This window comes from Lepidochelys kempii, chromosome 11 (genome assembly GCF_965140265.1).
Source record: "Lepidochelys kempii isolate rLepKem1 chromosome 11, rLepKem1.hap2, whole genome shotgun sequence".
Taxonomy (NCBI): domain Eukaryota; kingdom Metazoa; phylum Chordata; order Testudines; family Cheloniidae; genus Lepidochelys; species Lepidochelys kempii.
The window spans coordinates 31,731,109-31,755,412 of record NC_133266.1 but is presented as its reverse complement, the minus strand read 5'-3'; the positions used below and the strand labels follow the sequence as shown (position 1 = coordinate 31,755,412).

Genomic DNA, 24,304 nt, shown 5'->3' with positions numbered 1-24,304 from the left:
ACAAGTTAAACTGGAAATAATCAATTACTGTGTTGACGTGATTGTTACATTTAACTTTCCCTCTTTTTCTGACTTTAATACAAGACAAAATACCAAACCTATTGAGGCTACTAGAGGGTCTGTGCAGGAGCAGTGGATTCAGGAGACTAAAACAAAAACTTAGGACATGTCTACACTTAAAAGGCTGCATCGGCGCAGCTGTACCAATGCCACTGCACCGGTGTAGCATTTTAATGAAGATGCACTATGCCAACAGGAGAGAGCTATCCCATCGGCGTAGTTCATCCACCTTCCTGAGAGGTGGTAGCTATGTCGATGGGAGAAGCTCTCCCATTGAAGTCAGAGCTCACAGGGACAGAAGGGGATGAAGGATAAACTGCAGACCACTTTTTCTGCAGAGCTGAAAATAAGGGACACTGAATGAAGTATAATAGTCACTGCTTGCTTAATCTTCTCACTAAAATGAAGTCATAAGAAGAATGATCTAGAGTCCAAAACAGTAAGACCTTGCAATTTATTTTTTTTAAGTACCTTTGAAGGCTTTTAGTACTTCATTAGAAGACCCTTGGTCCCCAGGTTGCCTCATTAGTAACAAATCATGAGTCAAAACTACTAAGTGAGAAATATTTGGATGCAAGCAAAGGCTGAAGAATGAGGCATGGTGTTGCAATGTAATCCTAAATAAATTCCCTTCCAGAAGCTGTGGGGGGAAAATTCCAAGCTAGCTTTCATGGGGGGTGTGGGAGGGAGAAGTGGGGGAAAAAAAACCACCATAAAATTAATGTTTTAGCCAAAACCCCATTTTGCCCAGAATCCCTGAATAACTCAGTAAGTCCAAGTTTACTAATGAAGCTGCAGACAATAGGAGTTTGAAGATGCCTTGCATTAGGTTCACTATGTTCTGAAGGTTCTGTTTGATTTTGGATACCCACATCCAATTAACAGTATAAGGAAGTTGTGATCAGCAAAGATTAAAAGTATGACTAACATCTGGACTTTGACTATTTTCTATCAGAGGGAAGGTGGAAAAAAGTAGTAACACTTGATGTGGACCTCAGTTAATTACCAAGAAACCCTTGCTCAAGCTTCCGGACATCTATGTTGTTAATAAGATTTGTGAACTTTGCAAGACAGTGATGATCTAGTCTCCTTGAAGGAAACAGTAATTTTGTTATTATCTGTTAGAGGCTCTCCGGGGTTAGAGCCCTACTTGCTTGTTAGAAAGTGTCCAGGGTGAGGTTAGGAAAGGGGAAATAACTTTAACTTGGTGAGATATAAACTAGCTGGCCTCTTGCTAAGGGACTTGATGTAAGGTTTTTTTTATTTTTTTTTCCCAAGCGACCTTCCTTGAAGGTTTCTGTACATTACAGAATATTTTCATCTCTCTCAAACACCTGATGTTATAGTGTTTCTAACAGCGATTATAGTGAACCTCTTCCCTGAGCCAGGTGTGGGCTCCCCACTCAGGGTGACCAGATGTCCCGTGTTTATAGGGATAGTCCTGATATTCAGCGCTTATGTAGGCACCTATTACGCTGCACACCCCATCCCGATTTTTCATATTTGCTATCTGGTCAACCTATCCCCACCTCAAGATCTTCTCTACACTACATGAGCTACCATTACTGACAATGAGTATCTGCAATAGGTGCAGCAAAAGTGATACTAACCACGGTTTAACTACAAGTGTAACCAAGGACAAATTGTTCATTTCAGAAATAGTAATAAAAACCTACGGTCTCCGAAAAGATGCTGAACATTGTTTGTAGTTAAAAGTAGGCTTGGCATAATTAGATTTTTCTTATATATGTATATAATTTTGACAGATAATATCTATGTTTATTTTTAAGCTTTTTTATTTTTATCTATTTAAATTTTCACAGTTGAGGAAAATAATGGCTGGGTCAGATAGTAATTCTTTAAGGACAGTGAGATTCAAAAGATTAAAGATTTAACACACAAACTGTCAACATTACATGTCAAAACTTACAAAGTAAATATCCTTATACCAAAACTCTTAAGTTTTCAAGCAGCATTTTTCTTATTTTGCCTATCTGTAAATTTCAATTATTGATGGAAATATTCTTCATTAGTTTCTCTGTATATGGTGAAATAGACATTTACAAACATTTACTTATAAAAAAACCCAGTGCTTCCAAGCCTACCTGTAGTTAAGTCTTGGTCAGCACCAGTTCTGCTGCATCCACTGCCAGCAATGAGTACTTATTGAAGTGTAGAGAAGGCTCAAGAAACTAACCTCTCTAGGAAGTCATAAAGAGGGAGTGTCTGTTGGAAGTTTGTTACAGAACAAGGTCGCCTATAAGTTTCCAAAGGAGAACATCTGTACCTCATTCAGGACATCAATGTATAAATGGCCTACTTATTCAACCAGGATATTAAGATCACAATATATTAGACAAAACTTAACGGAGAGTTTGATATGCTGGATACCCTTTAAACTTTTAATTTAAACTCAGCTGGGATAGGCAAAGAAGGAAAAATCTCCAGAAACCTCTCCCGCAATACAAGGAAATTTAGAAGTTACATTTAGGAAGTGGAAGCTTTTTCTGTCATACATATTAAAATCAACAAATTTGCATTGTGATTGTCAGACACTGAAGGCAGATCTGAACTGGTACATGTCTTGTTAGAGTAAAACCTTTGTTCCACAGGAGTTAAGTGTCTTCAAGGACTGCTAGACAGAACTGTCCTGACACAATATGGGGAGGTGGAAAAGGTGGTGGGGACAGTCGTCTGTAAATACTGTACAAGATTTTTTTGTCCTAGAAAGAGGAGTGGACCAAAATCATGAGGAAGTCAGATGTAAAGCTTACGGACCTTCTTCAATGAGACTTCACCTCCCAGACAGCTTAATCCCATTAGAAAAAGTGAGTGAGTGCTTCTTGACTTATATAAAACCAAAAACACTTAGCTAACTCTGGTATACTGAAGTATTATAGAACAAAAATAGGTTTTTCCAAGGATCTCAGAAACCCATGCACCCTGGATTAGAATTAGCATCTTTAAAGACTTTACAGCCCCAACACATGGACTTTTGAAAGAAGATAGCAGAAGCAAAACATTCTTAAACTATTTCTACACCACTTAGCTAGTGGATTTCATTCACCTAGGATTCTCCTTTTTAGAGGACTTAACTTGGTTTCAATCCCCTAGTTCAGCTGTCTCCACTGGAGAAGATCTCAGATTCCTCTTGAGCTAAGCAAGGGGAAAGATGTTCCCTGCTCAAATACTCTAACATTTCTGTCCTAAAATCATCTTACCTAGGAATACTGAGATTAGTTAGAAGTAAATATAAAACTGCAGTGAAGGGTTAAAGAAAATTTGCTAAGCCGTACTGCCTTCTTTAAACCTGCTTTGAGCCTAAGGACATGGATGTAATGAGAGGGTCTTGTGGCTTTAAGGTAACCAAAGAGAGTCTTGGCCCCTGCACAGGCACACTGAACAGGAAGTTCCTCCCCCACTCCACCCTGGCTGGGATTGTAGCCAGAGAAGGAGCAGTCAATTCAGAAATGAAAGCATTTGGAGTGAGTGTGTGCGTGCGGGGGAGGAACCTGGGTGTTGGTTGTCTACACAGAGCCTAGAGAGGCAACTAAACTTTCCTTACAAGATTTGTAGTTTGATACTAGTTATGGAGAGAATAAGGGAAATGCCAGCAAGTAAACTGACAGTGTTGGTTCAAAAACTGCTCTCCTGCTGTTCTTATGGTAGTACTGTTTGTCAGAAAGTGGAGGATGGACTCACAACACAATGGAGGCATGAAGTGATCATGAAAGAAAAGCTGATCTCTGCTAAAGCTGGACCCCTTGCCATTTACCCAATTCACTGTACAGCAAAGCAAGAAGAAGCTGTGTTTGGTTCCAGGGAGGAGTGCTCTGCAATAGGGAGGTAAGCACTAACCAAGATTTTTTAGGCAAACAAATTGGCCTCCTATGCACCATACTGCTTTCTAAACAATTGCTGCTGAGGTGTTCAATTACTGATAAATGCTCGTCATCTACTGCTAATTTAGGGGAGTCCTCAACTGTCCCCAAAATGAATGTATAAAGACCTCCTCTCTCTTCCAGACAGAGACCAAACTAGAGGGGAAAGGAGAAAACTACTAAGAAAAAACAAAAACAGAGAAATACTTTTTCAGATGAAATAATTCTTTGCAAAAGGCTTTCATATCTCACACACAAAGAAATCTCCGCTTGCACAGAGCAGAATAGACACTCTGAAGAGGGCTGCCAGATTCAGATTTCAGCTGTCCTGGTCCCTACTTCCCACACCTCCACAAAGATAGAGGAACTGTCTCCTTCCAATTTGACTAGATCAAAATACCCATGGGTTATGTTTTCTGTCCAGAGCAGTGGATCCATCACAAGAAAACACGAGTAAAATAGAGAAAATGACAATTATCTGATCCTGGGCATGTGTAGTATTTAAAGATACAGTGTACAATAGCACAACTTGGGTTTTAAAGATGAAGGAACACAAATACTCCACTTTTAGCATTTTTATATTAAACTTATAAAATTGAAAGATGAGTTAATAGGGCTTTTCAGTCTATATTATGTCAATATTATAATTGACATACTTTTAAAACTAAAAATGACACTAATATCAGCTTAACACCCTCACCTTTCCCCCAGGAGGAGTGCCCTCAAGAACAGAAAAACTACCAACAAAGTGTTTCAATACAGTGTTTACAAAAGTCCTGTAAAACAACTAATTGAAAGTTAGAAAGGAGAGTTTCTTTTTCAGCTAAATACTCATTTGTATTTTTAAAGAAATATCTGTTCCTGTTACAGCCAGGGCTATAAGAATTATGAGCTAAGTTCATTTGGTGATGTGTGACTGATCATCTTGTTTATATTTGAACATGCCACAGTTATCCTTAGAGTTTACTCTTAGATTTAACAGTTAAAATCTTGTACAAGGGCAAATCTAAGTATAGAAACTTCTTGGTAAATAAGCAATTCAATGTTGTACCACTAACACAGGGCTGGGAAAACATTTGGCCCGAGGGCCACATCTGGGTATTGAAGTTGTATGGTGGGCCATGAATGCTTATGAAATTGGGGGTTGGGGTGCAGGAGGGAGTGAGGGCTCTGGTGTGGGTGCAGGCTCTGGTGTGGGGCCAGTTATGAGGTGTTTAGAGTGTGGGAGGGGGCCTCTAGGATTGGGGAGGGGTACGGGAAGGGGGTGAGGGCTTCAACTGGGAGTGTGGGCTCTGGGGTCGGGCTGGGGATGAGAATTTTGGAGGGCAGGAAGGGGGGGGGAAATCAGGGCTGGGGTGCAGGAGGGGATCAGGGGTTCATGCTCCGGGCGGCGCTTACCTCAAACAGCTCCCGGAAGCAGCAGCATGTCCCTCCTCTGGCTCCTACATGGAGGTGAGGCCAGGCGGCTCTGCATGCTGCCCCATCCGCAGGCACCTCCCCTGCAGCTCCCATTGGCCGTGGTTCCCGGCCTATGGGAATTGCAGGGGCAGCACTTGGGGCAGGGACAGCATGTGGAACCTCCTGGCTACTCCTACGCATACGAGCCAGAGGGGAGACGTCGCAGCTACTGGGAGCCATGCAGAGTTACGGCATGTGCAGAGTGGAGAAAGCCCCCGACCCCGTTCGAGCACTGGAGCGGGGCAAGCCCCGGACCTCACTCCCCGGCTCAAGCACCGGAGTGGGGCAAGCCCCGGACCCCACTCCCCAGTGGGAGCTCTACAGCCGGATTAAAACATCTGAAGGGCCGGATGCGGCCCTCAGGCCATAGTTGCTCACCCCTGCTCTAACAGATTGGAATTTAAAGGGTGAGGGACTTTCTTCAAATATTCAAAAACTGAAATATAACCTTCTATTTTCAGAAATCTCAAGTAGGAAAGCATGTCAAAAGTCACCAAAGGACTCCACATCACAAGATTTTTAAAAAAAGATTAGAAGCAAAACTGCAACATGTTGCCCAGAAAATACTACTTAATGTGGCATTGAAGCAGTTAACCAAGTTTCCTACTAGACATTTATCCTGTAAGTGTTGCCAGCCTACTGAACACATTTTAACAAGTTTGTTATGTGAAGTTCCACTATAAAGTTTGGATACAAGTTTAAAGGAATGGTTTGCAGTTTAAGTAAAGTAATCAGTTTATTCAATCTGTAATGCTCTATGATTAACTGTTCATCATCACATACGTTTCCTGTGTGCCCTCACTATTATAATTTGCATTATATTAGTCACTACAGGTCACAAACAAAAATCAGAGAGTCAACTGTGGTAGGCACTGTACGCAATAGAAGATCAGGGCTGGTCCTAGAGATCTTGCAGTCTCAGGCTACGTCTTTATGCACAGTTGCACTGCCTTATCTAGATCATTTAAAAATTGATGTAGTTAAACAACTGCAGACCCTCTATTAGGTGTGCTTTGAATGGGCTTAAACTGGTTTAGCATCAGTCAGTAAATTATTAAATTAAGAAACAGTCTGCAAAATCGTGTTATGAGCCCTGGAAGTACAGGTAATTTTGGAAGAAACACTGCAGGGGGAAAACTTGCCTCTGCAACAATGTTTATAAGTGCACTCCCTGTCCTGCAGTGGTTAGGTAAGTGGCAAACTGAGATTTCTGTTCTAAACTCTTTGTTACCTCAGCCTCCCACTCCATTTTCTATTTCATCCACCTGTTGTATCATGACACATCGGTTCTGAACTCTGTGGGAAAGGGCCTGTGTTCTTTGTTACTTACCCATTTGCCTAGCAAAATAGGTCCTGAACATTGATAGGGGTTCCTAGGTGCTATGATAATACAAATGAAAATAAGCAAGGGTTAAACCAGTTCAATTGTTTCTACATGAGCGGTTTGCACCAATTTATCTAGTTTTAAAATCTATTTAGTTAAGAAAGTTCAACTTTTCTCCTATAGACAAGGTTGAAGTTGAATGCAACAGTAGGTATAAAGTACAATAGGAAGGAGCTGAGGAAGAAGAATGAGGGAGCTGTTTGGACAATAAAAAATGTTGAGTAGTAGGTATCTAAATGCCTATGCTTTTCCAACAAGAATCTCAGACCCTCTTACTATTCCATTCAGTTGTTGGTCGTTTTGTTCTCTCAGCACATATAACAAGCATATCCTGGCAATAAAGCTAGTGATCATGGACATGTTTATTCTGCCTACAGCAATACACTCTACTATGATCACTAAGCTCCTTGGACTAGTCACAGTGCTTCTTATAATTACAGAATGTCACAACAGAATGTCAGAGGCATGCCTCAGAAGTTGATTCTTCTGTACTTAGTAATACAACAGATTTCTTTTACTGAGATGCTGTTGGAAAAAGTCCCATATTCTGTGATCTCTTCATTACTGGTGAAGTACTAACGTGTTTAAATAATCCACATGCAAGTCTCAATAACATTGTGTCACCGTTAACTGTACTATCTGCTGCATAATACCTAATCAAAAGAGAGGTGAAACATTCAATTGTATCCAAGTAAAATGAAACAAAAGAGCACTTATGAATGACTCAAGTTGTGAATATGCATAGTTTTTTCCCCAAAAGTTCACAGAATACATGCAGGGTTTTTTTACGCCTATCATTTGATATAGCACACATTAAAAACATACAACACAGCTCTTTTACAAGTTCTGTAGAGGTGCTTATTCTCATAATTTTCATAACTGTCTAATATAGGCAAAGTAAAAATAGAGAACTACTTGTTACATTAGATACCATTTTCAAGTTTTAAAAATTAACTTCAACAAAAGTCAATATTTTGCCAACATATGAAGCTGCTAGAACATTAATAAAATACTATATCACATTACTTTTTTTCTTTTACCTTTTAAACACATCTGCAGCACACAGAGCAGTAAATGAGAATGCTATGCTTCAAAAGAATGCCACACAAGGTATGTAACATTTCCAATCAGAAAACTGAGGTGAATTCTCTCCCTGTATAAAATGTATTTTCTCAACAAAAACAAACAAACAGAAAACTTCCTTAAAGTGTACCAGTTTGATTAAAGCATATAACTTCTACTGTCAGGAGGAACAAACAAACAAAAAACCTCTTATTTTTTCATTTTCTGTTGAGTTTGAAAGTTGTTTAAGCCAGAGGCCATGCTCTACAACCTCTGCCCCCTTCACCTTTGATTGGAAGATACACAGCATATTGTTCATGCTACCTACATGCAAACAAAAATAGTTTTAGTAGCATATTCCAATGGTCAGACAGCACTTACAATTTTATCAAAGTGAACCAGTATTAGTTGAACTTTTAAAGATAGATATTTTAGTTTCATTTGTTTCCTAATTTAAAAATACAGTTAAAATTGAGAGTTACGTTCCAATATTTTAATTTTCAGAGGTATCAGAAATTCACCAAATGTCAATGTCTTTCCAAGACAAAAAGTGTACAGTCTACCTATTCAATAAGTCAAGAAAGCTTTATTCTCCCTGCCCTTCCCAAGTCTTGTACAATGATTAATAAAAGGAGTGACAGCCTTCAGCGGAATCAAAAGCTAGCTATAAAGTATTATTATTCTGAGGCCACACCTGTCCCTGCAAACAGAGAGTTTCATTTTTAATTATATATCACATGTGCATTTGGACTGTTATTTAAAATGAATATGCAGTGGAAAATTAGAAGGACAACACAAGGCTTAATCTACCCTGGGCTACATACATATTTATTTCAACTGTAGTAAGATATTGTACATATTTTTATATCAAAGTAGAGTTGGCTTCTGAAAATTAGTGTTCCTATGAGAACAAATATATACAATGTTCCTGTACACAATTTAGGATTTCCAACTTTCATTGACCATAGAAATACTGGTTTGTGCAGAAACACCCCAGAATCCAAGAATTTTAAAATCCATTTTCACTCTTCCTATTCTGCACTTCTCAATACCTTCCCTCCAGACAGGATGGGTGTGTTGACTGGTAAATCATGTTTCCCAATTTCCTTATTCTTTTTGTGTGACTGTAGCAAAATGTCCATGCACAGACAAGTTACTAAACTCAGTCTATCCTCAGAGGCAAATGTGTTGGCTGTAAAACAGCTGCATGTATCATTACAGTCACCCAGAAATGCTCTTATTTTGAAGATTTGTCACTTTTCTCCTATTTGTGTTGCTTATTGATCAAGCAAAAAGGCTGCCAAGTTACCAGATTCCCATAGCTGTGCTTCCTACCACCAGCAGTAGAGGATTTTAGGGCTTAGATAGTTTTCTTCATTGAAGGTTTGGGTACTGGTGTGCAATCTGAAATGTAGTTATATCAAAAGCATACCTAAACTTTAAATTGTATTCAACATACATAATCAGTGACTGCAGATCACCTCATGGCTTGTGGACATAAGGCAGTTCAGTATAATAATCACAGCGGAGGAATACAATGCTGTTTCCTTAGCTTAAAAAATACCCTCAAACAGATTTAACAGTTCAGCTTGATATCCTGATCATGGGGCCCTATTAACAAACCTGTCTCAAACAATGTTTGTCAAAGCAGCAGTTTACACAATAGTTCTTGGACTTGATCAGTAACTACTACAGTTTCTTTAGCTAAGCACTGTGTAATTATTTTCTTTGATCTGACAGAGAAAAATAAGCCACAGACAGAAAATAATCACCACAAGACTATGCACAGACACCCATTACTAGTATTCTGTTATTTTATCTACAGCTCGACTATTGTTTTCTAAAAGTTTTCTAAATCTCTTTTTCTCTCCCCATCACTCCCAAATCACTTCCTCACAAATATCAACTTAAATGGCTATGACAGTTTGAATAGCAGAATGAAAATTGCCCTGGTGCTAACAAATGTAAATCCGGGGAAAGACGTGGTGGCGATTGTTGCCTCCTGCTGGGTTTCTGTGCTGTTTCAGATGGTAATTGACACGCCCTGTAATTTAATAGTACCAGACCGTTCTATCTGTCCCATCTCTGGCAAAACACTGCCTCTCTGTTCCTTTTCATTACGTATTACGTGAGAGTATAAATACAAGCTGAGTATGATAAAGAGCGGTAGTTCATGTTAAACAAGAAGGATCCATGCACAGAAATATTTTCCAGATTAGATCGCCGTTCACAAGTATTAACAAAAACATATAGCGAAATGTGTGTTGCGGCAACACCACACACGATGAACATTTTTCTTCTCCTCCCGCCCGCCCCCGCCGCTACCACCACCAAGCTTCTGCAGCTCGGTTAAGGAACATACACCAAACAATTTAAATACCAATTGCACAAATGTTTCAGCAAAAACTTGGCGCAGAAATCAAAGGCCCTTGATAACGGGGAGGAAGTGAATATCCAGCCTTGCTCAACTCGGGTGCGGTGAGGGACAAGTAACCTTCAAACTGATCTCATCGCGGAGAAATGCAGCGAGAATCTAATCTGAACCTATGCAATGCCATGCCGAAGGCATTAAGGCAAGCAGCCACCGCTCCTGCCCGCTCTGCAGCATGGAAACACAGAGAGGTTCGCTAGCTCCCGGGTAGATGCTCTAGTGACCTTTGACTATTGGAGGAGAGCTGGGCAAGGAGCGATCTGTTGCAGCGCGTTGTGTGCGCGCTTCCCCTGGCGCATTCCTCGCATTCCAGCACAATCTAAAGCCCCAGGAACAAACAGCGTGTGTCCCCCTCGCCTCCCCCGGCCCCACACACGGTACGAGCCGCACACCTGCCTTCTCATCCGCCCTGCGCTCCGCTCCGCAAGCGCCGTTTGTCGCACTCCTGGAACATGCCGGCAAAAGCAGGCAGCCTTCTGCCCCCTCCCCACGGGGCTCCGTGAGCGCAGAGGGGCAGTTCCGTGCGCCTGCCACCTAGACTCTTAGCGCGGGGAAGGGGTTAGAGGAGACGGTGGCTGCGTTCATACAGCCTTAGCCCAAGCAAAGCCAATTTTACAGGGAAACGGAAGGCTGAAAGGAAACAGGAGCTTGGGAGGGCCGGGGGGAGAAAAGGTCTGGACGACAGAGGTTAAGAATAGAGACGGCGTTAGGGGGAGAGTTTTGGGAAAGGAGTCAGGCCAAAGGCGGGGCGTTTTGGGGGCGATCAGATGAAGAGCCAGGCCTGGGGGGAGGAGAAGATTTGGGGGGCTATGGGTAAGGCTGGGGGAGGGAAGCGAGACTAGTGCGGGAAAAGACAGGCTAAGGGGGGAAGGATGGGGGGGGGTATGGGAAAGAGACAGACCAAAAAGGGGGAGGCTGGGGGTGGCCAAGTGGGGGCACAGGGTTGTTAGGGGTGAAAAGACAGAGATCTCGAGGGGAAGGGATCTGGGGGTGAAGGGAGAGACAGGGAGCCACGACCCCCTCAGGGAGACTCAACCTGTCTCCTCGGCTCCCTACAGCTGGTTATGCTCCCTGCTGGCTCAGCCTCCCCTCTGATCCGGAGCCAGGTCCCCGCCCCAGGGTACCCCCCCCAGAGTGGCCCCCCGAGGCCTCCCATGTCCCCGGAGCCTCACTCACCGCGCAGATGACACCGCTGGCAAGGGCTGGAGGCGCGGAGGGGCCCCAGCTGTAGCCTCCCCGCTGGGCCGGGCCCTACCCCGGGGTCTCCATGGTGGTGCCGCCGCCACCGCCGAGTCCCGACCCCCTTTCAGCCTAGTCTCCCTAGTCCCTCCTCCCACCACGGACGTCAGCACACGGGCCTGCCTTGTGCTGCAATGTTATTGGAAGAGCCCTGCTCAGGGCCGCACCCTATTGGTCACTGCCTTATATTAAACCACCCAATGAGCCGGCTACTTGAGGTTTCTATGGTTACCGATGCTGTGATGGGGCTGAGTGGAAGGACTTGGACTCGGAGCTGCAGTTCCTTGAGGCTCGGGTGTGTGCGACGGAAGGGGGGCGGGAAGCGGGAATCACTAGGTCACTGGGGGAGAGGGAAGGCCCCGGGCGGAGAAAGGTCACTGGGCGGGAGGAGGGGAGCCGGTGGGAGGGGGAGGGTAACTGGGTAGGATAAGGTCCTTTTCCACGCTCTGGAGGCTTTTCAAGCAGAAGCACCTGCACTGCTAGGGATTTACACGGGAGCCAGCACGCTGCAGTCCTGCCCTGGCTTGGTGATTGTCAAACTCGTCTGCCTCGCTGGAAAGGTGAGGCGCGAGGAAAGGAAACGCGTTGACAACGTGGTGCAAAATCCCCAAAGCTCCCACCCTAGTAGTGAAGTTTGCCCCAGACCATTTCTGCTAGTAAGTAAGGGTGGGTGGGGGTCTCCTAAGACACCATCTAAGAATCCATCCTCCTCCTTCTGGTAACTGTGAATCTCAGCCTTGATTTCAGCTCTAACTCCCCCTTCCCCTCCCTCCCCCATGAGGCTTGGCTCTGGGTGAGCAGCTGCTGTTCCTGTATGTTGTATAAGTGGGCCTGGTGAGAGAATGGCTGTCCATAGCTATAGATATATTGGAATGGCTCATATATTTAGCCATGAGCAAGAGCAAATATAATAGGACTTAAGAATACTTCCTACCTGGAAGATGGGGAGATGCAGCAATTAGTCACAAAATGGCTACTTTAGAACTGCAGCTGCTTGACTCTTCCAAATTTAAAGGGGCAGCCTGAGAAAAGTATGCTGGGCAAAATGCTCCTATTAAAGGGCAACCCTTTAGTAGAGTCAGCAAAGGCCAGCAAGTTACTAAGGAAATGGTGCCTGCTAAAGAAATAATATCTGCAGCATGCATCACTGCAGCCTTATAGGTCCTAAACAGATCATACATAGCATTATCTGACTACTAAGTTTTTTGTTGTGGTACTGTCCTGCCTATGTGAGGTGAATGTAAAGATTCTTCTGTGGGCTCAAACTTTTGTGATGAGTTATTGCCTGTCTATGAAATCAGCTAGACTTCAGTTTCTGTGTTATTTATATAATATATATGTAAACCATCTTTCAACCTATGTTTTGCTCTGATAACTTTAATCTTGGTCTATTAATTGTGGTGCTGATAATGTGGGAAGCTAAATCATAAAATGCATTTATCATAGATCTTTAAGCATGTTGCCTACTTGCTGTCTTCTGATCTTATATAAAATAGGTGACTTTAAAAATATTAGGGGTGAATCTGGCACTCTTGGAAAGTATTAACAAGACCCCGCTGGAGACTGAAGTTCTCTCTTCCCCCAGACCAGCTACAGCAGGGGTGGGCAACCTTTGTGGCCCATGGGCTACATCTGGCTATGGAAACTGTATGGTGGGCCATGAATGCTCATGAAATTTGGGGTTGGGGTGAGGGCTCCAGCTGGGGGGTGCAGGCTGTGGAGTGGGGCCAGAAACTAGGCATTCAGGGTGCAGGAGGGGGCTCTGGGCTGGAAAGGCAGGTTGTGGAGATTGGGGACTCCAACTGGGAGTGCGGGCTCTGGGGTGGGGCTGGGGATAAGGTGTTGGGGTGCAGCAGGGTGCTCTGTGCTGGCAGAGAGGGGGATCAGGTTTGGGGCATGGGAGGGGTTTAGGGGTGCAGGCTCTGGGTGGCACTTACCTCAAGCAGCTTGTGGAAGCAGTGGCATGTTGCCCCTCTGGCTCCTACGCAGAGGCATGGCCAGGCAGCTCTGCATACTGCACCATCCACAGGCGCTGCCCCTGCAGCTCCTATTGGCCATGTTTCCTGGCCAATGGGAGCTGCGGAGGTGGCACTTGAGGTGGGGGCAACATGTGGAGCCCCTTGGCTGCCCCTACGCTTAGGAGCTGGAGTAGGGACATGCCTCTGCTTCCAAGAGCCGTGCGGAGCCAGGGCACACATGGAGTAGGGAAAGCCTGAGACCCTGCTCCCCAACGGGAGCTCGAGGGCTGGATTAAAACATCTGAAGGGCCAGATGTGGCCCCTGGGCTGTAGTTTGCCCATGCCTGAGCTACAATATGGGAAATGACAGTACAAGCTTCCCTACAATGTACCACAACTCTGACCTGAGGGGATCACTTCTAGGTGTAGGAGGGGTATTCAGTCTCCTCCAGTTCTACTTAGTCTTTGACCACTTTGCTTATACAGTTGGTAAGGCTTTCAACTGTGACTTTGTGTTGGATACTTTGCAGTGACTAGTTGTGAAATGAAACCAACAACTCATTTTACATGAATTACTAAGCAATCCTCAGGTAATCGGTTCTGTCACACTAGTAACATGGGCCAAATTAAAACCTGTGACCTGCAGGTGAATGCTCCTTGGGCTTGATTCTGAACTCAAGGACACTGGTTTTATACTGGTATAACTTCATTTGGAACTGTTTCTGATTTTCACCAGTGTAAGTGAGATCAGAACAAGTCAATCTCATTTACTGCTCATGTAAGTCAGCCAGTGCTCTAAATAGGTGGTTTCTCAATATTTATTAAAGGAAAATCCCTCCCATCACTTACAGTAGGGAAAAATGGGGTCCAAATGCAAGTTCAATATGCAAATTTTAGTGTAATAGTAATTACTATAATTCTCAATCTCTTCTCTATATGCAGTGAATTCACAATGATTGGGGGGTTAGTTCTGCGCTGTGCCTCTTGAGCGGCACAACACAGAGAATGGCTTTTATGCCACTTTGCCCATGAGCTATCTTTGCCTCCTTTCAATTCTGAGTGACTCAAAGGACAGCTGCAACACCTAATATAAACTGGTTGTGGGGCAGCTGAAAATCCTTGAAGTCGCATGCTTTATGGGCCATCCCAGCATATCACTTGTGCTGGGGCTTCCAAGGGGGGGAAGCACGGTCTTGCTTACAGTGACTCTACACTGTACCTGCAGTGAGCTAGTTTCCACCCAGCCTACTTCAAGAACAGGGGATTGAGTCTGTCCAAGCTGGTTTTGGTAGTAATGGGAAGATGGAGAATGGCAAATTATTTGGTGAGATCCTGCCAGATTTGAAAGCCTGTTAAAGATCATTTTCTTTATCAGTGAAGCACAATAATTTCAGACCTGTTCTTAGCCACAGATTCATACAAAGTAAGGGTAGAAGGGACCATTAGATCATCGACTTTGGCCTTCTGTACATCACAAGCCATTAAATTTCACTAGTTACCTCTGTATTGACCCCAATAACTTGTGTTTGCTAAAGCATATCTTCCCAAAAGGTATCTAGTGTTGATCTGAAAACATCAAGAGGAAGAGAATCTACATTTCCCTTGGTAGTCTCTTCCAGTGGTTAATCACATTTGCTGTCAAAAATTGGTTCATAATTTCTAATTTGAATTTGTCTGGCTTCATCTTCCTTTAGTTTTTGTTATGCCTTTCCCAGGATTTGACTTGAGTGTAAAAGTATGGAGCCCTGCAGGAGCCCCAAACCCTCTCCCTCCCCTCCCCCGAGGCATCCAGGGCCAGCTGCAGCCGCGCCTCCTCTCCCCAGATGCCAAGCCACCCAGAGAAATGCGTGCGTTTCTCTTCTCCAGAAGACACTTTTGCTATGCCCCATGCAGGTTCTGGGGCAGCTGATGAGGCAGTAGCACAGGGGTTCTCAAACTGGGGGTCGGGAGCCCTCAGGGGCTCATGAGGTTCTTACATGGGGGGGTTGCGAGGTGTCAACCTCCACCCCAACCCTGCTTTGCCTCCAGCATTTATAATGGTGTTAAATACAGTAAAAAGTGTTTTTAATTTATAAGGGGGGGTGGGTTGAACTCAGAGGCTTGCTATGTGAAAGGGGTCACCGGTAAAGTGTGAGAACCACTGTGTAGCACATACTGCCTCCTCATTCACCCTGGAACCTGTATGGGGCATAATCAATCAAAAACTTCCCCCCAAAATCCTACAACCAGGCTGAGCCTCTTCTGGCCTATTGTACCTACCGCCCATATGTAAAAGCATGATATACTTGCTTAATCTCAATATCCTTAACAGAGGACTCTGTCTCCAGTGCATTCACTAGTAAGTCCTAGAAGAATTTGATGTCATTTGTTCCTTCTGAAGTCTGGGATTCCTATGGCTCTTAAATCTGGTCTCTTAAAAGTATTCTCTGGGTCTTCCAGTCTTTTGGATGAGCAGTTTAGTTCAGTGATATCTGGTGACTGCTTTATTGGTGCTGTTATCCTCCTACCTTTCCAGTCATTAATGAGTTTCTGCTTAATTTCTCCTGCTTAATTTATCCTGTCCAAATTAGTCTAGCTTTTTCACAGAGGTTCTCAATACTTTCAAAATTCTACCATGCCTAGCTTTAATTTTGAGCTAATACTCTTACATTTGGGATCCTCTTACCTGGATGAGTGCAGAGGAGCACCTTTGGCTGTTGGTAGAGTAGTGGGAACTGCAGAAGCAGAGGGCCTAATCTGTGAAATGTTGGATTATGAAGATAAACATCAGTGACCCTCAAACTGTACTGTACTTTACTGATAAAATAGGTAAAGATTAAAAAAATCCAGAAATCTCATTCAGATGCTGAGGTTACAGGACTTTGATTAGTTGGAGAGAGTGTGAACCTCATGGAAAGAAAGCTGACCAAATGAGCATCTGCAAGATAAAACATTTAGATGTGTATGTTTAAGTAGAAATGTTTTGATTTCAAAATGGTTATTAGAAGTCATTAGTTGATGTTTGTTTGAATTGCTCAGTGTCACGATCCCAATAGTGATACAATCGACTTGAGTTCATTTGTTTTCTGCAATCCCATTGGTTAAAATGTAGTAAATTTCTCATACACTTAATAAAAGGCCTGTTTCTCAGTTCTAATGTCCTAGCAGTAATGTGACATTTTGTTACTTGTCAGTCAGATCATTTTTTACTATAAAGAACACAGCTTTCATTCAAAAAAGCAGCATGACTTAATAGTATGCTTTAATATAGGTATAACTTTGTTTACCATATTACTCTTTAACTATGATAGTTGGAGGGGGGAAGGAATGGTCTGGATACTGTCAAATAATTACGTTCACCTTTTTAATTAGTTTTTTCTTCTCCATTTCTTTGTTAAAGCATCAGTTTTGAGCATTTGGCTCTTGATCCTACAAGGTGCTGAGCATAGTTACCCAACACACGGTAGGATGCTGTTTATTACTGCAGCCAACTAAGCAGGGTTGTTCAGTACCCAAAGTGGGTATTCCAGTGAGAAGATCTGAGGCAGAATTAAGAGCCAAGTATGATTCTAAATGAGGAAAGAGGGTAATTAGCAACTATCTTGGCCTAAAGTTATTCCCAGTTCCAGCCTTATAATAACGTTAAGAAAATACACTCAGCAGCAGGATATAATCAATTTTGGAGAGCACAGGCAGCAGTAACTCTTCATAGGCAAAGTTGTGCTAGGGTCCATTGCAGCCCCTACAAACTGCAGTGGCTCCCAATATGTCCACAAACCTACTTATCTGCTTGTTAAGATCTAGTTTTATATTGTGGTGTATAAATTTAAGCTATAGTGAGTAAATTACCAAATGCCAAAATTCTTCCCATTAGGCCAGGGATACAGAAGTCCAAGCTATGAGCCTTAACATGGAAGCTGCAAAAAGAAAATTGGATTCTAGCTATAAGTTTTCTTATTTACCACTCTTGGAAACCTAACCTCAGCCATAAAAATTATGTAACTAACAGTGTGGTAGCAGAGAGGACTATGCATTCATTCAGTTAGGTGTTCCATTTTGTTGTCACCAAATGCTGCTATGTACACAAATCAACAAAAATGTGTTCATCAGGAATAACAAAACTTATTACAGCATAAAACAATCATAGGACTAGAAGGGACCTCAAGGGGTTGACTGGAAGAGACCTCAAGAGGTCTTCTAGTCCAGTCCCCTGCACTCAAGGCAGGACTGATTATTATCTAGACCATCCCTGACATGTGTTTGTCTAACCTGCTCTTCTTAATCTCCAATGATGGCGATTCCACAACCTCCCGAGGCAATTTGTTCCAGTGCTTAACTACCCTGACAGGAAGTTTTTCCTAATGTTCAACCTAAACTGCCTTCACTGCAATTTAAACCCACTGCTTCTTGTTCTATCCTCTGAGGTTAAGGAGAACATTTTTTTTCTCCTTCCTCCTTGTAACAATGTACTTGATAACTGTTATGTCCCCTTTTGCAGTCTTCTCTTCTCCAGACTAAACTGGAATACTCCAGCTGAGGCCTAATCAGTGTGGAGTAGAGTGGAAGAATTACTACTTGTGTTTGCTTACAACACTGATAATTCATCCCAGAACGATGTTTGTGGGGTGTGTGGGTTTTTTTATATTTATTTAGCAACAGTCTTACACTGACTCATAGTTAGCTTGTGATCCACTATAACTGCCAGATCTTTCTGCAGTACTCCTTCCTAGGTTAAAAGAAAAGGAGTACTTGTGGCACCTTAGAGACTAACAAATTTATTTGAGCATAAGCTTTCATGAGCTACAGCTCATATTTCTCATTTGTATGTGTGCAACTTTGGAGGATGGATCCCTCAAGTATAGTAACCAACTTCCCAAGTGGAGTACTATGCACTTTTCCTTATTGAATTTCATCCTATATACTTTCATTCTCGGTGCAGTACCCTTTAGGTAGGATCCAGTGACGCTTTGCTTCACAACAGTGATTTAAATAACGTGCACAGAAGTGGCAATTTTCAGATGGAACTGCTGAATAACTCATTCTGGGCTGCTTTAATTGTTCTATATCAAAATGTACTATTGAATGTGTTTTTAGACTCCACTGGCTTTACAGGTGGTGCCAATGCACCCATCTCAGATGTTTTATCAATGTTACATAAACTACACCAAGTATTCTGATGTGGCAAATGGCTTTAATTTAAAAAAAAAGCCATGTGACTTTAGGATTGTTTAAGTGTTTCTCAATGGCAGTGTTAACATGGTCTTACCTAAAATGTTTATGAAAATTGCTTATTATTTTTATTTGTTGATAAAAGCTTATTTGTAAAATGTACATCATTATATAAACTAATGGATATTTTGATAGCTATTTTAAAAATATTGCAGTTAAATTACTGCAGGTTAACTGATTTTATCATGTAAATCAATTGCTTCATGCAGGTAAATATGAATAAATATACTAATCTCTTTTTGGCATTCTCCTAGGTTTTTAATACTGAGAAACAGTTTTGATAGCAAATCCTATGTCTGATCCAAAGTCCTTTGAAGTCAATGGGAGTTTTATATTCTGGCCCTGTGAGCAGGGTTAGTTGGTGTGGTGGTAAAAACACCTGAGCCCTGGCTATACTAATGCTTCCACTATTCCTATTGTCAGTGGTGAATTACAGGACCAGTTTTGTTACCATAGACAATGCAGTTCTGCAAAGCTGTTGAGCAAGGTGACTTAACTAAATCCTGATCCTATGAAATGTGGTAAAATTGTGCTCAACATCGTGCTTAATGTTCCTTCGCCTTCTTGAAAAGATCAAGCTACTTAAGCACCCCTGCAATATAATGCCACTGGTCCTCTCTTTCAAACTGTATGTAACCTCATTCTAGGTTACTTCTGTGATCTTCTTTCCTCCTTACTCAAAGCTTCTGCATATTAGCTTCCTTGTCATCCTTCTCTCTCTCATCTTGATGCTTTCTTCCATGCTGCTTTTACACCTGGAACTCTCTCCTTCTCCTGGTGTACCAAGCAATCACCCTTTCATGCAAATCCCTAATGAAAACCCACTTCTGTGAAGCTCTTTAATGCTAATCCACCATATAACACTTTTTTTAATAACAGCACTATTACTGTAGAAATCCAATTCCTGGTAATCTATTTCATTACATGTATCTAAAGTATTGTTTGGTCTATCTAGATTAGAGTATTTGGGGAGGGAACTGTCTCTTCCATTATGTTCAGAATAACTCCAAGAATATACTTCATCTGTACTTTATCTTGGAGAGTGCTGAGCACTCTGATGCCTACACAGCAAAACACTAACTTGTGTCTACATGCACTTAAAGTTAAGCATGGGGGTTAGTGCTTTGCTAGATTGGAGCTGAAGCGATCAGGACTTTGGAGGGTGGATCCCTCAACTTAGACAATCCTTAAATATACAGACAGGGCAAGTATAGTAACCATATTTAAAAAGGGGAGTGAGGAGGACCCGAGTAATTCAGCTTTTCTTTGATACCTAGAAAGATACCAGAATAATTATTAAACTCAGTTTGTAATCATCTGAAGGATAATAGGGCTATAAGGAATAGCCAATGTGGATTTCTCAAGAAAAAAGCATGTCACACCCACAGCACTGACTTTCCAAAGTACTGGGGGGTGCTCGACCCCTAGGTCCCATCCCACTCCACTTTTCTAACAGCACCCCTGGAGTTGCCACTTATAGTTACACCAGTCTGATTTCAGGGTTTTTGTCAGGGTTACTGGCCTAGTGGATAGGGAGAAAGCAGTAGATATGAAAGAGCTGGGGGATTTATTTTATTTTATTTTTTTTATTTTTTATTTTTTTTTGTAAGGCTTTTGACAAGGTTCCACATGACCTTCTCAAAAGCAAATTAGGGAAATGTGGCCTAGATGTTGAAAGACAGTACTCAAAGATTAGTTGTCAGTGGTTGCTGTAAACTGGGAGGGCATATCTAGTTGACAGGTTTCAGAGTAACAGCTGTGTTAGTCTGTATTCGCAAAAAGAAAAGGAGTACTTGTGGCACCTCAGAGACTAACCAATTTATTTGAGCATGAGCTTTCATGAGCTACAGCTCACTTCATCGGATGCATACCGTGGAAACTGCAGCAGACTTTATATACACACAGAGAATATGAAACAATACCTCCTCCCACCCCACTGTCCTGCTGGTAATAGCTTATCTAAAGTGATCATCAAGTTGAGCCATTTCCAGCACAAATCCAGGTTTTCTCACCCTCCACCCCCCCACACACACAAACTCACTCTCCTGCTGGTAATAGCTCATCCAAAGTGACCACTCTCCCTACAATGTGCATGATAATCAAGGTGGGCCATTTCCTGCACAAATCCAGGCTTTCTCACACACCCCTTTTTCCCGGGGACGGACAGACACACACACACACACACACACACACACACACTCACTCTCCTGCTGGCAATAGCTCATCCAAACTGACCACTCTCCAAGTTTAAATCCAAGTTTAACCAGAACGTCGGGGTGGGGGGGGGGGGGGAGAGGGGTAGGAAAAAACAAGGGGAAATAGGCTACCTTGCATAATGACTTAGCCACTCCCAGTCTCTATTTAAGCCTAAATTAATAGTATCTAATTTGCAAATGAATTCCAATTCAGCAGTTTCTCGCTGGAGTCTGGATTTGAAGTTTTTTTGTTTTAAGATTTAGAACAATCTTAAAACAAAAAAAACTTCAAATCCAGACTCCAGCGAGAAACTGCTGAATTAGAATTCATTTGCAAATTAGATACTATTAATTTAGGCTTAAATAGAGACTGGGAGTGGCTATTTCCCCTTGTTTTTTCCTACCCCTCCCCCCCCCCCCCGACGTTCTGGTTAAACTTGGATTTAAACTTGGAGAGTGGTCAGTTTGGATGAGCTATTGCCAGCAGGAGAGTGAGTTTGTGTGTGTGTCCCCAGGAAAAAGGTGGGGGGGTGAGAGAGCCTGGATTTGTGCTGGAAATGGCCCACCTTGATTATCATGCACATTGTAGGGAGAGTGGTCACTCTGGATGAGCTATTACCAGCAGGAGAGTGAGTTTGTGTGTGGGGGGGTGGAGGGTGAGAACCTGGATTTGTGCTGGAAATGGCCCACCTTGATGATCACTTTAGATAAGCTATTACCAGCAGGACAGTGGGGTGGGAGGAGGTATTGTTTCATGATCTGTGTGTGTATAAAGTCTGCTGCAGTTTCCACGGTATGCATCCGATGAAGTGAGCTGTAGCTCACGAAAGCTCATGCTCAAATAAATTGGTTAGTCTCTAAGGTGCCACAAGTACTCCTTTTCTTTTTGCATATCTAGTTGGTTCCTGGGTCTGCTATTAGTCAATATTTTCATTAATGACTTGGATAATGGAGGTGGAGAGTAGTTTATAAAATGTGGGGATTACACCAAGCTGAGAGGGGTTGCTAGCACTTTGTCAAGGTCCTTTTGAATTCTAGTCCTGTCCTCCAAACTGGAGAATTGATCTGAATTCACACTAGTCTTCACTGAATTTCATCTTGTTGAAGTATTATATTTAAGAAGGAATAATCAAATGTACACAGTGGTGGATTAAGATATATTGGGGCCTGGGGCACAGAACACTGGGGGGGACCCACATCCCTCCCAGTCATGGACCACTGTGGGGAGCCCTGGATACCCTCAGAGGCAGTGATGCAGGCCAGGGGCAGCTCTCAGGCACCCCAGCTGCCTGCCCAAGGCAGGAGCAGGGTCTGGGGCTCCCCACAGCTGCCTGGGCTCCCTGGGCCTAGGGCACTGGTCCCCAAACTGGGTGCACTGCCCTGGAGGGGCATGGAGGAACATTCAGTGGTGCGCAGTAGGGCCTAGCCCTACTCCCAGCTCTGCTCTGCCCCCAGCCCGAGCTGTGGCTCTGCTCTTGGCCACACCCCCACTCAGTTCTTGACTGCAGGCCCTAGTTCCGGGGACAGAGGGGGCATGGACTGAGTAGGGGGGAGGGCATGACTGGAAAAGTTTGGGGACCCCTGGCCTAGGGTAACCATACATCCTGTTTTGGCCCCAACTGTCCTGACCTTTTCTGGCAAAACTGGGCATTTGTCCCATTTGCTCTTTCCAACTGATCACCAGTTGGCAAGAGCAAACAGGACAAATGCCCAGTTTTGCCAAAAAGGAGCTATCGGGGTGAGTGGTGGGGCTCAGGCCAGCCCTGGGAAGGGGGGCTTTGGCAAGTGGCTCATGCCAGCCCCATGCTGGCAAGGCGGAAAGGGAGAAGGGGCTTGGATGAGCTCCATGCTGCAGGGGGTAAGGGATAGGGGAGAGGGGGGCTTGCTCCAATGCCAGGTGGGGGACCCTCAGTTGAGTGCCATGCAGGTGGGGGGGCCCTTGGTCCAGCATGGGGTGGGCAGGGGGGGAGGACCTTGACCCAGCTCAGTGTGGGGCTTGGGCAAGCAGCGCTCAGCCAGCTCTGCCTGGGGAGGGGGGATATTGCTCACCACCCTTCCACAGGGTTCCAGTTGGGGTGGAGGCAGGGCCTCAGGGGGTGTGGGGGGAGAGATGGGGAGCAGAGGGTGGGGCTAGAGTTCCATCTGCTCCTGTGTGGCCCCCAAATTGGCTGGGGCCCCTGGGCATGGGCCCTGTCACCACATTCAGTAATCCACCACTGAATGCACAAATACTGTACAAAATGGGAAATTCACTGATGAGGCAGTAGTACTACTGAAAAGGATCTGGGGGGTTATTATGGATCACAAGCTGAATGTGAGCCAGCTATGTGGTACAGTTGAGAGAAAAAGGCTAATATTATTCTGTGGTGTATTTATTAACAGGGGACTCCTATAAGACATGGGAGGTAAATATTCTGCTGTACTTGGTGTGACAGGTTCCCCCCAGGGTGCCACTTGAAACTGGGATACCACTCAGCCCTCTGACCCATCAGCCTGGGCTCCATGCTGGGGTAAGTTGCCAGGCTCTCCAAGCTTGCTGTTTCTCCTGCTCACACACAGATAGGGACACACCCAGTTGCAGCTTCATACACAGATGCTGAGATCAGCTCTGCACGGGAAGGCTCAGCTAAGGCACCTCCCAGTTGATAAGACTCACGCTCCCCTCTAGAATATAAACACAATTATACCATCTTGTGCTGCACAGGGAACTCTACAGCATAAGCTCATAAAATTCATCCCCTCCCTCAGTGTGGAGAGAGAGATGCAACAGTGTTCTGCTGCAAATTATAATTTCCATACTAGTTTTAGACCAAACAAGTTTATTAACTAAAAAAGATTTTAAGTGATTGCAAACAGATCAAAGCAGATTACCTTAGTAAATAAATAAAACTGCAAACTGAGCTTAACCTACTAGGTAGGTAGGATATGAAATAAGCCAATTCTCACCCTGAGTGGTAAACAGGCTTGCAGATTCTTAAGGCGCAAGTTGCCTTGGCTTTCCCAAGCTAAAAAGCCCTCTAGCCTGGGACCATAACTTCCAGTAGTTCAGTCCTTGCCTGTCGGGTGTTGCCAGGTGTGTTGTAGGAAGAGTGAGGTCCCATCATGATGTCATAGTCCCCTTTTTATATCTGCTTCCCACTTGCTGGAAAGCTCTTTTGTTGTGACCTGAGTCAAACAGTTCGCATTGTGTAGTGCTGTATCTGAGAGGTTTCTGTTGTACACAGTTCCTGGGGTAATCCTTGTGCTTGTGTGCATTTCCTCAGTAAGCTATTTACATATTTGGCCTTTTTACTGTTACACTCACAAGCAGCCTTTCAAGTATATTCAACCTCGCATCGTGTTTCAGTAACACATACGTAGCCTAACTTCACATACGACGATAGCACATACAATCCAACAAGATATTACTGTCTAGAAGATTGATACCT

General features: G+C 43.5%; 2 protein-coding genes across 3 annotated transcripts in view; one reads left to right on the top strand and one right to left on the bottom strand.

Annotated features, from left to right (window-relative positions):
* Positions 1-11,600, bottom strand: part of PKP4 (plakophilin 4) — a 242,515-nt gene extending 230,915 nt beyond the window's left edge. The window contains exon 1 of the mRNA XM_073305536.1: positions 11,453-11,600. The gene's annotated coding sequence lies outside the window, so the exon portion shown is untranslated. The remainder of the gene's footprint in view (positions 1-11,452) is intronic.
* A 159-nt stretch (positions 11,601-11,759) lies between these two features.
* Positions 11,760-24,304, top strand: part of CCDC148 (coiled-coil domain containing 148) — a 171,520-nt gene continuing 158,975 nt past the window's right edge. For both annotated transcript variants that reach the window (XM_073305533.1, XM_073305534.1), the window contains exon 1: positions 11,760-11,810. The gene's annotated coding sequence lies outside the window, so the exon portion shown is untranslated. The remainder of the gene's footprint in view (positions 11,811-24,304) is intronic.